Source organism: Crinia signifera, chromosome 5 (assembly GCF_055691185.1).
Source record: "Crinia signifera chromosome 5, ASM5569118v1, whole genome shotgun sequence".
In the NCBI taxonomy this organism is placed as follows: Eukaryota; Metazoa; Chordata; class Amphibia; order Anura; family Myobatrachidae; genus Crinia; species Crinia signifera.
Window position 1 is genome coordinate 122,675,539 of NC_139221.1, and position 16,145 is coordinate 122,691,683.

At 43.2% G+C, this 16,145-nt stretch overlaps 1 protein-coding gene across 3 annotated transcripts in view; it reads right to left on the minus strand.

Annotated features, from left to right (window-relative positions):
- The window catches only part of LOC146080545 (enoyl-CoA hydratase EchA19-like), a 110,532-nt gene that overhangs the window by 81,086 nt on the left and 13,301 nt on the right, over positions 1-16,145 (minus strand). Inside the window, exon 1 of one of the 3 annotated variants that reach the window (XM_083187960.1) lies at positions 12,790-12,881. The exons of the other annotated variants lie outside the window; for them this stretch is intronic. The gene's annotated coding sequence lies outside the window, so the exon portion shown is untranslated. Of the gene's footprint in view, positions 1-12,789; positions 12,882-16,145 lie in introns of those variants that run through there. 3 annotated transcript variants of the gene reach the window in all.

Consider the following 16,145-nt stretch of genomic DNA (forward strand, 5'->3'; position numbering starts at 1 on the left):
CTCACCTTTTTTGGATTTTACTCCAAGAACAAGGTGGAGAAGGTAAAAACTAAGAGAGGAAAGAGAGGTGGAAAAAAGAAGAAAAAAAGAAATATGAAATCTAGGACCCCTAAAGATATCGCACATTTAGAAGATGCAAATCCCCCCGTTACACAGGCCGCGGATAATATAAAGATCTTCAATCTTAGCAAAAAAATACTTACTAGGGATGAAGAAAAGGTTCTTAAGCGAGGCCTCAAATATTGTCCCACTAGCAAACTTGATGACTTCGAGTTCTATATAGACTTGCAGAAATATATTCGCAAACTAACCGTAAAAAAAATTTTTTTGAGTAAAGAGGGAGGTGAGGTTGATGACACTGGAGGTACCTCGGGTCACCAATTTCGCCCCAAATCTAAATTCTATCCTGCCCATATGAAAGGATCCTTTATTGATTGTTTCAATAAATTGATCCTGGATGAGGTAGAGGAAGTTTTAAAAAAGAAACGGAAAAATTGCAATCTGACTAACCGAGAATGGCAAGCTTTAAAATCTTTAAAAAGCCAAAAAGAAGTCATAATAAAACCGGCCGATAAGGGTGGAGCTGTGGTCCTTATGGACGTGGAAGACTATATTGCCGAAATAGATAAACAATTAGGAGAAGGTAACACTTACCAAAAATTAAAAACAAATCCTCTGGAAAAAATTACTAAAGCTTTAACCCCTTCACGACATTTGACGTATATATACGTCATGGCCGGGAAGTACTTCCCGACCGTTGACGTATATATACGTCATGGCTTAAAACTGTCACTGCGTCTAGAGACGCAGTGACAGAGGGACGATGTCTGCTGTCCCTGACAGCAGACATGTCCGTGCATGCCCAGGGGGGGCGGCGATGCCGCCCCCCCGTCGGCGATCGCTGTGATTGGCTGTTCATTGTGAACAGCCATTCACAGCGTTTTCTGTGTCACCGGCGAATAACGTTCGCCGGTGACACGGGATCGGAGGTGATTGGTGCTGTAAAGTACAGCACCAATCACCGCGGGGTGTAAGGGTGACACTGGTGTCACCCCACCTCACCCCTCCCGCCCCCAAAGGCCGTGATTGGTTCGTCGGACCGACGGACCAATCACAGCCATGGAGGGGGGTTTAAACTAACGGTGACTGCACTGCAGACGCCATTCCGGTCTGGAATAGCGTGCAGTGCGGTCACCGTGCCCAGCTGCCGCCTATACTGACCAGAACCCATCCAAAATACTTACCTGATCATTGATATTGCTTATGCTTGTGACATCTTGTGACATCCTGTGACATCTTGTGCTGCTGCGATTTATTAGATAGAGAGAGAGTTAGAGAGAGAGAGATAGAGAGAGATAGAGAGAGATAGAGAGGCCTAGTGCTATATTTTGTGCTGCTGCAGTGTGATAGAGCTATAGATAGAGAGATAGAGAGAGATAGAGAGAGATAGAGAGAGAGAGATAGAGAGAGAGATAGTGACAGATTGTGCTATATATTTTTTATATAACTGAAAGAGATAGAGAGAGATAGAGAGAGATAGAGAGGCCTAGTGCTATATTTTGTGCTGCTGCAGTGTGATAGAGCTATAGATAGATAGAGAGAGATAGAGAGAGATAGAGAGAGAGAGATAGAGAGATAGTGACAGATTGTGCTATATATTTTTTATATAACTGACTGCTGCCCCCCCTTTTGTGCTGATCAGTATAAATTAACTGATCAGCAACTTTTTGGGGGCGCAGGTTTTTTTTTATATATAGATATACCTGTCAGTGCTGCTGCTGCAGTGTCATAGAGTGATAGATAGTGAGAGATAGAGAGATAGAGAGAGATAGTGACAGAGAGTGATAGAGAGTGCTAAATTTTGTGTCTGCTGCCCCCGCCTTTTGTGCTGATCACTATATCTGAGGTGATCAGCAACTTTTTGGGGGTACAGAGGTTTTTTTTTTTATATATATACCTGTCAGTACCACCAAAGGTTGTGCACCTGCTGCCCCTCACTGGTAATCAGTGTCGCATCACTGATCACCTTTTTTTATTTTTTGTGAGTGCTGTGGGGTCTTTTTTACATTTTTTTTTTTACACACACTGTGAATTTGTGTGTGTCCTGTGGCCACTGTGCGCTGATCAGTGACGTACATCACTGATCAGCTTTTTCGGCACAGGGTTGATCTATTTTTTTTTTTTTTTGGATCAAATTCCTGTTGCCTTTGAGCGCTGTTCAGTGACGGACGTTACTGACCAACATCTGTGCTCAATTTTTGGCGCAGGACCTTTTTTTTTTTTAACCCCTTCCATTTTTTTTTTTTTTTAACCCCTTCCATTTTTTTTTTTTTAACCCCTTCCATTTTTTTTTTTTAACCCCTTCCATTTTTTTTTTTTTGAACCCTTCAATTTTTTTTTTTTGTATTTTTTTTTTTCTGCACTACATACATACACACTACACACTACATACCCCCCGGGTTGAAATAAAGTTTGTACCCCCCCCTACACTATACACGTGTTGAAACATTTCACTACCAGTAACACAAAAATATAAATGGCATCCCAAATGTCATCCCAAATGTCGTCCCAGTCATCCAGGAGAATGTATTCGGTGGAGGAGGCATATGCCATGCTTGCCTCTGACTCTGACACAGCCAGTGAGGCAAGCGGGGAATTTGAAGGATTTGTCTTAAGCTCCTCTTCCTCCTCTGATGATGAGGGACCCCCTCAAAGACGCCCCCGTAGAGCAGCTGAGACCCCCCCCCCCAATAATTGATCTCGTATGGACCCCACCACCAGACAATTTTGAGCCCCAGGTTCCTGAGTTTTTGGCCATCCCAGGAATCCAATTTGATTCAACAGGTCTCAGAGAAATTGACTTTTTCAAATTATTTTTCTCTGATGATTTTATAAATTTAATGGTGGACCAAACTAATTTATATGCCCAGCAGTTTATTGCTCAAAACCCCACGTCATCATTTGCTAGGTGGACCCCTGTAGATGCAGTAGAGATGATGACGTTTTGGGGTCTGGTGTTACATATGGGCATAGTAAAAAAGCCACAAATTAGGCAATATTGGAGTACAGATGTTCTGTACAGCACCCCATTTCACCGTATGGCCATGCCCCGGGCTCGTTTTGAGGCAATCCATAAATTTATACATTACACCGATAATGCACAGTGCCCACCCAGAGATGATCCCACCTTTGACAGGCTATTCAAAGTCAGGCCGGTCATTGATCATTTCAGTGCCAAATTTGCAGAGCTATACATCCCTGATAAATGTATTAGTATCGACGAGTCCCTTATACATTTTAAAGGAAGGGTTAAATTCCGCCAGTACCTTCCCAGTAAGAGGGCAAGGTATGGCATAAAAATGTATAAGCTGTGTGAAAGCACCACAGGGTACACCCACAAGTTTAGGGTATATGAAGGGAAGGATTCAAGAATTGAACCACCAGAATGCCCCCCCTCCCTCGTAGGTGTTAGTGGAAAAATTGTCTGGGATTTAATGCACCCCTTCCTGGATAAGGGTTATCACCTCTATGTGGATAACTTTTACACCAGCATCCCCCTGTTTAAGGCCCTTGGTTCAAGAGGTACAGCAGCTTGCGGTACTGTGCGCAAGAACCAAAGAGGCCTCCCCAAAACGCACATTGCCCAAGTAATGAGAAGGGGTGAAAGCAGGGGAATATGCACCGAAAATATGTTGTTGGTCAAATATAAGGACAAGAGGGATGTCCTTATACTGACAACAATTCATGGAGACAGTACCACCTCCATCCCTGTACGAGGTACCAGTACCCACACCTCAAAACCAAATTGTATCCTAGATTACAATAAGTACATGGGCGGAGTGGATCTTTCAGATCAGGTACTGAAGCCGTACAGTGCCCTGCGGAAAACAAATATCTGGTACAAGAAGCTGGCCGTGTATATCATCCAGATGGCACTGTATAACGCTTACGTGCTATTCCGTTCTACCGGCCAGAGGGGGACATTTATGCACTTTCAAGAGGAAGTCATAAAGAGCCTAACATTTGGGAATCAGCAGGCAGAGGGCCCCAGTACTTCTAGTACTGGCCCCCGTATTGTACCAGGGCAGCATTTTCCCAACGAAATCCCCTCCACTGCAAGAAAGGGCAGGACACAAAAAAGGTGCAAAGTTTGCTATAAAAAGGGAATAAGAAAGGAAACTATTTTCCACTGTGAAACTTGCCCCGACAAACCCGGCCTATGTATAAAGGAGTGTTTCAAAATATACCACACATCTATGGATTATTAGGTTCATCATTTCACCGTGCTTCGGGGGTCTTGCTAATGCCACATAGCACCCACCATTCATTCCACCAGAATCTGAGCTGCAAAAACCAAAAATCACTCCTTCCCTTCTGAGTCCTGCCATGCACCCAACTGGTATTTTTTGGTCACATGTGAGGCATTGCCGTACTCTGGAGAAATTGGGGCACAGATTTTGGGGTGCTTTGTCTCCTTCATTCCTTGTGAAAATGAAAAATTTTTGTGTAAAAAAATGTATTTTTTTCATTTTCACTGCCCAGTTGTACCAAAATTGATGAAACCCCTGGGGGTTTGAAATGTACACTATACCCCTAGATGAATTCCCTGAGGGGTGTAGTTTGCAAAATGGGGTCACTTGTGGGGGGGTTCCACTGTATTGGTAATGCAACATAGCACCCACCATTCATTCCACCAAAATCTGTGCTGCAAAATCCAAAAATCACTCCTTCCCTTCTGAGTCCTGCCATGCACCCAACTGGTATTTTTTGGTCACATGTGAGGCATTGCCGTACTCTGGAGAAATGGGGGCACAGATTTTGGGGTGCTTTGTCTCCTTCATTCCTTGTGAAAATGAAAAATTTTGAGCCAGAAGTACATTTTTGTGTAAAAAAATGTATTTTTTTCATTTTCACTGCCCAGTTGTACCAAAATTGATGAAACCCCTGGGGGTTTGAAATGTACACTATACCCCTAGATGAATTCCCTGAGGGGTGTAGTTTGCAAAATGGGGTCACTTGTGGGGGGGTTCCACTGTATTGGTAATGCAACATAGCACCCACCATTCATTCCACCAAAATCTGTGCTGCAAAATCCAAAAATCACTCCTTCCCTTCTGAGTCCTGCCATGCACCCAACTGGTATTTTTTGGTCACATGTGAGGCATTGCCGTACTCTGGAGAAATGGGGGCACAGATTTTGGGGTGCTTTGTCTCCTTCATTCCTTGTGAAAATGAAAAATTTTGAGCCAGAAGTACATTTTTGTGTAAAAAAATGTATTTTTTTCATTTTCACTGCCCAGTTGTACCAAAATTGATGAAACCCCTGGGGGTTTGAAATGTACACTATACCCCTAGATGAATTCCCTGAGGGGTGTAGTTTGCAAAATGGGGTCACTTGTGGGGGGGTTCCACTGTATTGGTAATGCAACATAGCACCCACCATTCATTCCACCAAAATCTGTGCTGCAAAATCCAAAAATCACTCCTTCCCTTCTGAGTCCTGCCATGCACCCAACTGGTATTTTTTGGTCACATGTGAGGCATTGCCATACTCTGGAGAAATGGGGGCACAGATTTTGGGGTGCTTTGTCTCCTTCATTCCTTGTGAAAATGAAAAATTTTGAGCCAGAAGTACATTTTTGTGTAAAAAAATGTATTTTTTTCATTTTCACTGCCCAGTTGTACCAAAATTGATGAAACCCCTGGGGGTTTGAAATGTACACTATACCCCTAGATGAATTCCCTGAGGGGTGTAGTTTGCAAAATGGGGTCACTTGTGGGGGGGTTCCACTGTATTGGTGCTTGGGGGGTCTTGCTAATGCGACATAGCACCCACCAAAATTCCACCAGAATCTGAGCGGCAAAATCCAAAAATCACTCCTTCCCTTCTAAGTCCTGCCATGCACCCAACTGGTATTTTTTGGTCACATGTGAGGCATTGCCGTACTCGGGAGAAATTGGGGCACAGATTTTGGGGTGCTTTGTCTCCTTCATTCCTTGTGAAAATTAAAAATTTTGAGCCAGAACTGCATGTTTGTGTAAAAAAATGTAATTTTCCATTTTCACATCCCAGTTGTACCAAAATTGGTGAAACCCCTGGGGGTTTGAAATGTACACTATACCCCTAGATGAATTCCCTGAGGGGTGTACTTTGCAAAATGGGGTGACTTGTGGGGGGGTTCCACTGTATTGGTGCTTTGGGAGTCTTGCTAATGCAACATAGCACCCACCATTCATTCCACCAAAATCTTTGCTGCAAAATCCAAAAATCACTCCTTCCCTTCTGAGTCCTGCCATGCACCCAACTGGTATTTTTTAGTCACATGTGAGGCATTGCCGTACTCGGGAGAAATTGGGGCACAGATTTTGGGGTGCTTTGTCTCCTTCATTCCTTGTGAAAATGAAAAATTTTGAGCCAGAACTGCATGTTTGTGTAAAAAAATGTAATTTTCCATTTTCACATCCCAGTTGTACCAAAATTGGTGAAACCCCTGGGGGTTTGAAATGTACACTATACCCCTAGATGAATTCCCTGAGGGGTGTACTTTGCAAAATGGGGTGACTTGTGGGGGGGTTCCACTGTATTGGTGCTTTGGGAGTCTTGCTAATGCAACATAGCACCCACCATTCATTCCACCAAAATCTTTGCTGCAAAATCCAAAAATCACTCCTTCCCTTCTGAGTCCTGCCATGCACCCAACTGGTATTTTTTGGTCACATGTGAGGCATTGCCGTACTCGGGAGAAATTGGGGCACAGATTTTGGGGTGCTTTGTCTCCTTCATTCCTTGTGAAAATGAAAAATTTTGAGCCAGAACTGCATGTTTGTGTAAAAAAATGTAATTTTCCATTTTCACATCCCAGTTGTACCAAAATTGGTGAAACCCCTGGGGGTTTGAAATGTACACTATACCCCTAGATGAATTCCCTGAGGGGTGTACTTTGCAAAATGGGGTGACTTGTGGGGGGGTTCCACTGTATTGGTGCTTTGGGAGTCTTGCTAATGCAACATAGCACCCACCATTCATTCCACCAAAATCTTTGCTGCAAAATCCAAAAATCACTCCTTCCCTTCTGAGTCCTGCCATGCACCCAACTGGTATTTTTTGGTCACATGTGAGGCATTGCCGTACTCGGGAGAAATTGGGGCACAGATTTTGGGGTGCTTTGTCTCCTTCATTCCTTGTGAAAATGAAAAATTTTGAGCCAGAACTGCATGTTTGTGTAAAAAAATGTAATTTTCCATTTTCACATCCCAGTTATACCAAAATTGGTGAAACCCCTGGGGGTTTGAAATGTACACTATACCCCTAGATGAATTCCCTGAGGGGTGTAGTTTGCAAAATGGGGTCACTTGTGGGGGGGTTCCACTGTCTTGGTGCTTGGGGGGTCTTGCTAATGCGACATAGCACCCACCAAAATTCCACCAGAATCTGAGCTGCAAAATCCAAAAATCACTCCTTCCCTTCTAAGTCCTGCCATGCACCCAACTGGTATTTTTTGGTCACATGTGAGGCATTGCCGTACTCGGGAGAAATTGGGGCACAGATTTTGGGGTGCTTTGTCTCCTTCATTCCTTGTGAAAATGAAAAATTTTGAGCCAGAACTGCATGTTTGTGTAAAAAAATGTAATTTTCCATTTTCACATCCCAGTTGTACCAAAATTGGTGAAACCCCTGGGGGTTTGAAATGTACACTATACCCCTAGATGAATTCCCTGAGGGGTGTAGATTGCAAAATGGGGTGACTTGTGGGGGAGGTTCCTAACTTTTAGCATTTATGGTGCCTAGAAACCTACATGGTGCCTAAAAAAAAATCTCATAAAAAGGAGGCTCCAAAATCAAGTAGGTGCTCCTTCTATTATGAAGCCTGTGGTTTGGTCAACGTGCACACTAGGGCCACATATAGGATATTTTTGAAAACAAAAGAATTGGGGGAATCAATTTTTAGTCACATTTCTCTAGTAAAATCTACTGTATTCGTTAGAAAAATGTATTAAAATTGAAACTCTGCAAAAAAAAAGAAATTTTGAAATTTCACCTACACTTTGTTTTAATTCCTGTGAAACACCTAAAGGGTTAACAAACTTCCAAAATGCTGTTTTGAATACTGTGAGGGGTGCAGTTTTTGAAATGGCATCATTTATGGGGGTGTCTCACATACAAGTCCCTCAAAGTCACATCAGAACTGAACTGGTCCCTAAAAAAATCAGTGTTTGAAATTTTCATGAAAATTTGAGAAGTTGCTAGTCATATTGTAAGCCTCCTAGTGTCCAAAAAAATTAAAAGGAAGTTGAAATAATGATGGAAACATAAAGTAGACATATGGTCTATGTTAGTTATTAACTATTTTGAGTGGTATGATTATTTGTCTCACAAGCAGAAAATTTAACATTTTGCAAATTGCTAAATTTTCCATTTTTTCACGATATTTTGGTATTTTTCACAAAAAAACACAGACTGTATCGACGAAAATTTACCACTAACTTGAAGTACAATGTGTCACGAGAAAACAATCTCAAAATCACTGGGATAAGTAAAAGCAAAAAAAAGTTATCCCCACTTAAGTGAGACATGTCAGATTTGAAAAAAAGGGCTCTGTCATGAAGGCACAAACTGGCTCTGTCATGAAGGGGTTAAATAGCCTTACTTCAAAGGCATTAGAAGCCAATATAATATCAAAGTCAGAATATGACTACATTAATATACCATATCCGGCAACACCAACCATCTATATTCTTCCTAAAGTCCATAAGGACCCCCTCCACCCACCTGGTAGACCCATTATATCAGCGTCAAATAGTATAACATCGAATTTGTCCGCAAAAATAGACCATTACCTCCAGCCGATTGTTAAAAACACAAAAGCCTACTTAAAAGATACTACTAATGTACTCCAATTATTGGATAATTTACAGTGGAAAGACAATTATACCATGGCAACAGCAGACGTCTCCTCGTTATATACGATCATCCAAGAAGATAAGGGTGTGGAGGCAGTCTCTTATTTTTTAAGTAAAACCGACTATTCTGAAAAATTGAAGGAATTCATTGTTGAAGGCATTAGGTTTATTTTGCGCAATAATTATTTTTATTTTAACGGCCATTTCTACTTACAGCGGGTGGGTACCGCCATGGGCACCAGGTTTGCCCCCAGCTATGCAAACCTCTTCATGTCATATTGGGAATTAAATACCGTATGGCATGGAGGGGAGCTGGGGTCAGGCCTGGTGCTCTGGAGGCGCTTTATTGATGACATCATTTTTGTGTGGGAGGGAAATGATCAAGATCTAGATCATTTCTGTAACTCCCTTAATACCAATGATATGAATATAAAATTGACCTTTTTTAAAAGTAAGAAGGAAGTGTTCTTTTTGGATCTGTGTCTATATGTCAAAGAAGGGCAGCTGAACACGAAAGTATTCAGGAAAAAAACTGACTCAAATAGTTTGATTGAAATTACCAGCCAGCATCATGAGAACTGGCTGAGTAGTATCCCCTTCAGTCAGTTTCTACGAGTAAAGAGGAACTGTACAGAATCTACTGTCTGTAATGAACAGATGGAGGAAATGAATACTCGATTCCTCGAGAAAGGTTATACTCAGGATAACCTAGATCTAGCCAGATCCAGGATGAACACTTTAAACCGAAATGAACTTATTGGAAAAGAAACAAAAGAAAAGAACAAAAACCAAAATAATGAACATCAGTGGTCCTTTATCTCTAAATTCCATTACCAACATAAGGAAATAGAGAATATTTAAAAAAAAAACTGGAAAATTTTAAAAAATGACCCCATTCTTGGAACTTATCTTCCGAATAAACCTAAGTTCATTTATAGAAGATCAACCACCATAAAAGATTCCCTGGTTAGGAGTGCCCTCGATGTGCCTAAAAGAAATAGTATACGTAGTCAGGGATTCCATCGCTGTGGCCTTTGCTTAATGTGTAAGACCACCAAAGGTCCTAGCAAAATAAAAGAGTTTGAAGTAAAAGGAACCAAATATCCCATAAGAGAATTCCTGACTTGTAATTCTAAGAATGTTGTCTACGCACTTGAGTGTTCTTGTAACCTGGTTTATATAGGAAAGACATCTAGATGTTTGAAAACCAGGACAGCAGAACACATTTATAATATTAGAAAGAATCTGGAGGGACACACTGTTTCAGCCCACTTTACAAAAATGCATCATTCAAATCCATGCCATATCAAATCATTTTGGCGGATTCAACAAATCAATCCCAATTGGAAATCCAACAATATAGACATTCGCCTAGCCAAAGCTGAAATGTCATGGATTCATAAATTAAAAACATTAGTACCAGCAGGTTTGAATGGCGATTTTGAATTAAAGTGGTTTCTTTGAAAATAGTGTGTCCATTCAGTTTCAATACATATCTCTCTCATCCTTTTGTATTTTTTATACAGTACCTAATTCATTGTTTTACTCTTTATTTTATATATATGTTGGACTTGATTCCGTTTTTTACAAAAAAAATGGATGTGCGTTCCAAGCACATTAAAGAACACTCCCGGAAATGTGTTCCATGGAGCGGACGTATGCATCAATATGGACGTATGTCTAAAAAACTACAGATCCCGGGAGGTATTGCAGAATTGAGCGTCATCTTCCGCCGGAGCGGACATTGACTTCCGGTACACGATGTGCGCCGAATGGACTGCAATTCCCAAGATGCTTGGTGGATTCAAGCATCACTTCCGCCGGAGCGTTCTGCGACTTCCGGATTATGAAGTACGATCACGTACAGCTGTGATCATTTTGTATGTATTTGGTGGGGTTTAAAAAGGGCCCCGCTCGACACGCTTGGATATGCTTCTGATGAAGGGCTGTTAAGCCTGAAAACGCGTTTAAGCATACCACTGCTGCCGAACGGACCCCTGTGGATTGGATGATAAGAAAACCTGTTTGATGCACATCCATCCTTTGGAGGATCCTTGTACCCCAGTGTGGGTGATATGCGATTTTATTCCTTTTATCATGTGAGTTTGTCCAATAAATGTAATTTTTTTATTCTGACAAACAATGTTGCACTAGAGATTGTTTCTTAAGTTCCCCAGAATCTGCGTGGACTACTGTATGAAGAATAAAAGACCTTCTTATATGCCTGTTACATCCTATCGTTTGTGAGTGCATTCCTATACTATTAGATTAGTTAAAGTGTGGAAACTATATTTGCACAATGGTCTGTTTTTCTTCTATTCAATCTCAAGGTCGCTAAAAATATTTAAAGTGACCAACGCACAACATCCAAATAACTTGTGTAAGTGTGTTTTGTATGTGTTTTTCGCCAGGGTGGCACTATTGTTTATTGCAAGGGGTACGGGAGACAAAAAAGGTTGGGAACCACTGGCTTAAAGCATGAAACTTCAAATTCTGAAAACTATTTTGATTAATTTTTGGTCTCATTATGCGGACTCCAGGTGAAGGGCCATGAAACATTGCTTGAACTATTTGCCACTTTTTTTTTCACTTTTTTTATGTGAACTATTTGCCTCATTGTCTCGATGGAGACATTGGGCAGTATTCAATGAACATAATCGCGGCGTGCAGCGAATCCTGTTTAGGATTTGCTGCAAAGTCGCCGTGTTCCGGAGCCTCGCTGTCCCCCTGCTATCCCCGTGTTCAACGTCGCTGGGGCTCGCTGCCCCTGACGGCGAATCTTTACCCCTGTGGCGTCCCGCAGGGAGCCGGGGGACGGCGGCAGGCAGGGAGATGGAAGTCTCCCTGCCTGCCCCAGAACGTTTTTGGAGGGGAGGAGGGCTCCCCAGGACCCAGGCAGCACAAGCTGCCCCCCGGGAGAGCCAGCAGGGGACCGGGTATTCACTGCTCCTGATCGTGCATATGTAATGATCGGGAGCAGTGAATATATGAAATATAAGCTATAAGCACATGAATAAAAATAACATGCCCATTCACAGAATAAAATTCCTGATTTTTTGACACCAAATGTAAAAAAACAACAACTTTATTTTAAAAGTTCACTTTCCACCTCACCATGAAAAGATGGCGATTTGCTACACGGCGACACACGGCAAAAATCACTTAGAAAGATGGCGAAAAGTGCACGTTGAATAGGGCGATTCACTTTCTGACACAAAAAAATCACCTTCCAATGTGAAAATAGCACAAATTTGCCACAAAACATGGCGAATTGGCCTCATTGAATACTGCCCATTGTCGTCAAACAAGTAACTCACTAACTCATCTGACAGATACCACAAATGATCCAATGCCTTATTTACTGTGGCCTTTGAAATATCTGGTTCGTCATATTGTATCAAGTTCTTAATCAGCTGCAAGTCATTATACTGTATGGAGCACAAGAACCTAGTGGTGCTGTGTACCAAATATTTATGTAGACGGTCACAGTAAAAACTCAAGACCTTTTTCTTTCTATGGGCAGGATGTATTAACATACATTGCCGTCCCTCTCCATTCCCCCGCCGTAATGCTAGGGCATATGTACTAACAAATGTGGCCAGCATCGTGGTGCAGTGATGGAGGCCCCTTGCGATACCTGTGATGTGGTGTGTGGGGGTTCCCGGTGTCTCCTCCTCCCCCCTGCAGCCGGAAGGACATTCCCGGCTGGCTGTGACATGCTGCTGAGGGAGGAGGAGCAGCACTGAGGACGGGGAGGGAGCATAGGGAGGCTGCGGCGGGCAGCGATAGAAGCCCTTAGGCTTCTATAGGGTATCGCCACCCAAAGGTGCCCACGAAAGTGCAGTAAAACGGGGGGGGGGTTTACCGCATTTTTGGCTTAGTACATACCGCCCTATGAGTAAGCTCAAACTGCACGTTGATTGCTCATGGATTTATGCATGTCAGATCAGTCTTCAGTGGAGGCAAATGCACAATCACACATACTGAAATGAATGATACAGAAATTAATATACACTGCTCAAAAAAATAAAAGGAAGCACTAACATAACACATCCTAGATCTGAATGAATGAAATATTCTTATTAAATACTTTGTTCTTTACATAGTTGAATGTGCCGACAACAAAATGACACAAAAATTATCAATGGAAATCAAATTAATTAACCCATGGAGGTCTGTATTTGGAGCCCCCCTCAAAATTGAAGTGGAAAAACACACTACAGGCTGATCCAACTTTGATGTAATGTTCTTAAAACAAGTGAAAATGAGGCTCAGTAGTGTGTGTGGCCTCCACGGGCCTTTATGACCTCCCTACAATGCCTGGGCATGCTCCTGATGAGGTGGCGGATGGTCTCCTGAGGGATCTCCTCCCAGAGCTGGACTAAAGCATCCGCCAACTCCTGGACAGTCTGTGGTGCAACGTGGCATTGGTGGATGGAGTGAGACATAATGTCCCAGATGTGCTCAATTGGATTCACATCTGGGGAACGGGCGGGCCAGTCCATAGCATCAATGCCTTCGTCTTGCAGGAACTGCTGACACACTCCAGCCACATGAGGTCTAGCATTGTCTATAGGAGGAATCCAGGGCCAACCGCACCAGCATATGGTCTTACAAGGGGTCTGAGGATCTAATCTCGGTACCTAATTGCAGTCAGGCTACCTCTGGCGAGCACATGGAGGGCTGTGCGGCCCCGAAGAAATGCCACCCCACACCATTACTGACCCACTGCCAAACTGATCATGCTGGAGGATGTTGCAGGCAGCAGAATGTTCTCCTTGGCATCTCCAGACTCTGTCTGTCACATGTGCTCAGGTGAACCTGCTTTCATCTGTGAAGAGCACAAGCCAGTGGCAAATTTGCCAATCTTGGTTTTCTCTGGCAAATGCCAAACGTCCTGCACGGTGTTGGGCTGTAAGCACATCCCCCACCTGTGGACATCGGGCCCTCATACCACTGTCATGGAGTCTGTTTCTGACTGTTGAGTTGACACATGCACATTTGTGGCCTGCTGGAGGTCATTTTGCAGGGCTCTGGCAGTGCTCCTCCTGTTCCACCTTGCACAAAGGTGGAGGTAGTTGTCCTGCTGCAGGGTTGTTGCCCTCCTACGGCCTCCTCCACATCTCCTGATGTACTGGCCTGTCTCCTGGTAGTGCCTCCATGCTCTGGACACTACACTGACAGACACAGCAAACCTTCTTGCCACAGATCACATTGATGTGCCCATCATGGATGAGCTGCACTACCTGAGCCACTTGTATGGGTTGTAGACTCCGTCTCATGCTACCACTAGAGTGAAAACACCGCCAGCTTTCAAAAGTGACCATAACATCAGCCAGAAAGCATAGGAGCTGAGAAGTGGTCTGTGGTCACCGCCTGCAGAACAACTTCTTTATTGGGGGTGTCTTGCTAATTGCCTATCATTTCCACCTGTTGTCTATTCCATTTGCACAACAGCATGTGAAATTGATTGTCAATCAGTGTTGCTTCCTAAGTGGACAGTTTGATTTTACAGAAGTGTGATTGACTTGGAGTTACATTGTGTTGTTTAAGTGTTCCCTTTTTTGAGCAGTGTATATAATGGAGGTTAGCTACACTTTTAAGAGCAAGTTGCCAGAAGCAAAAATTATTTGGCAATTGTCCATTCTATTTTGTTAAGCACGCCACAGGCGGCAGTTATTCTGTTAATTTGTGTACCCAACCTGTGTTTGTTGTTATTGTTTGGGGTGGCCCCAATTTTTTTTTTCTCAAAACTCTGTTTTTAACTTATTTTTTTAATCATATGGAACAAACTTTAGTGGGTAGGAGGACAATATTTCCAAAGTGAGTTGTTGTTTTTTAGACCACCCTAGCATGCACACATACATACATACATACATACATACATACATACATACATACATACAGATAAATGGCGTTTGGAATGCTGGTTGTCAGAAAACAGACGTCAGCTTCCAGAAGGATAGAATTCATACCCCTATTGAATAAGCCAATATTTGTGGCCCAATATCGATCAAGATACCATTGAAATACTGATGACTTGGAGAGGCTGCTCGCATCAACAAGCAAAAGGTTAAGAACACAGCTTGGATGGAATTACTAACCCATCACAGCAATGAATAATATCTGTAATAATTTGAATTTAGTGAAGAAGCTCAAAATGCAGAACAACAAGAATGACTAAAATAGTTGTATTTTACATTTTATATACTTTTGAGTAAAATGGAAACAATGCAAAAAATATACATACAATGGCTTGTGGAGCATATTATACAAACTTTTAGTTACAATATAAATAATTCTTCAAATGGTACCTGGAATATAATAGGTAGGGTGCAACCCAGGGCATTGTACTACCAGGCAATGTCATCCCTCTGTCAGCCGCGCCGACAATTGTACTGCCGCAGCAGCGTCCCGGTGCCCTCAGAAGGGCGTCCCAGGCACTTCCGCCCGACTGTGTCCATGCGGGCGACGTCACGTCCGCCCAGCCAGGGGACACTGCTAACATTCAGGCCGCATCGCCCTGCGGTTGCTTAGCAACCAGGGGACGCCAGGCGGTGCGCGCTCGGCCTCCTGATGGTAATTAATAATTACAGGGGGCTGGTCTGGCGGCGGCGGCTGATTGGCCAGAGGATCCCTTTTAAGAGATCTGGCCCAGCTCAGCCCCGACGGTGATATTGTTTCATGCAGGGTGTCAGCTGCACTCTGCCTATCCCGGTACGTCCTGTTCCTGTTAGAGTCTTATCCTGCATCCAGTCTTGGTCCAGTTACTGTCCTGGTTTAGTCCGCGTCCAGTCCCATTCCTGTCCTGGTCCAGTCATTATCCTGTCATGGTTATTGGTTTGTCCGATGCCTGTGACTTGGTCACACTCCCCATCCTTGGGCTGGTGCCATTATCCAGTGTTTCTTGTCCAGTTAGCACCTGTTAGTTAGAATGTCCTCTTGGTCCTATCTCTGGCGGTTGCCGTAGACTTATAACATCTTAAAACCTGGTTGCATCGGGGTCGGAGCGGGCTTAATTCGCTCCTTCGAACGCGGCGACTACAGGAAGCCTAGCACACTGCAGTCTACGGTCACCTGCCCGAGAAGGCCAATAGAGCGAGTGTAGGGTTTTGCCGTGGCCGTCCTAAACAGTCCCATCCCTGCAGAGGGCTCTGCCCATCACCACTGTACGCACGTACCCGCTCAAGTTACATTCTCTGTTTGTTTGTTCACCTAATTGCACTGGCACTACTCCTCTGAGC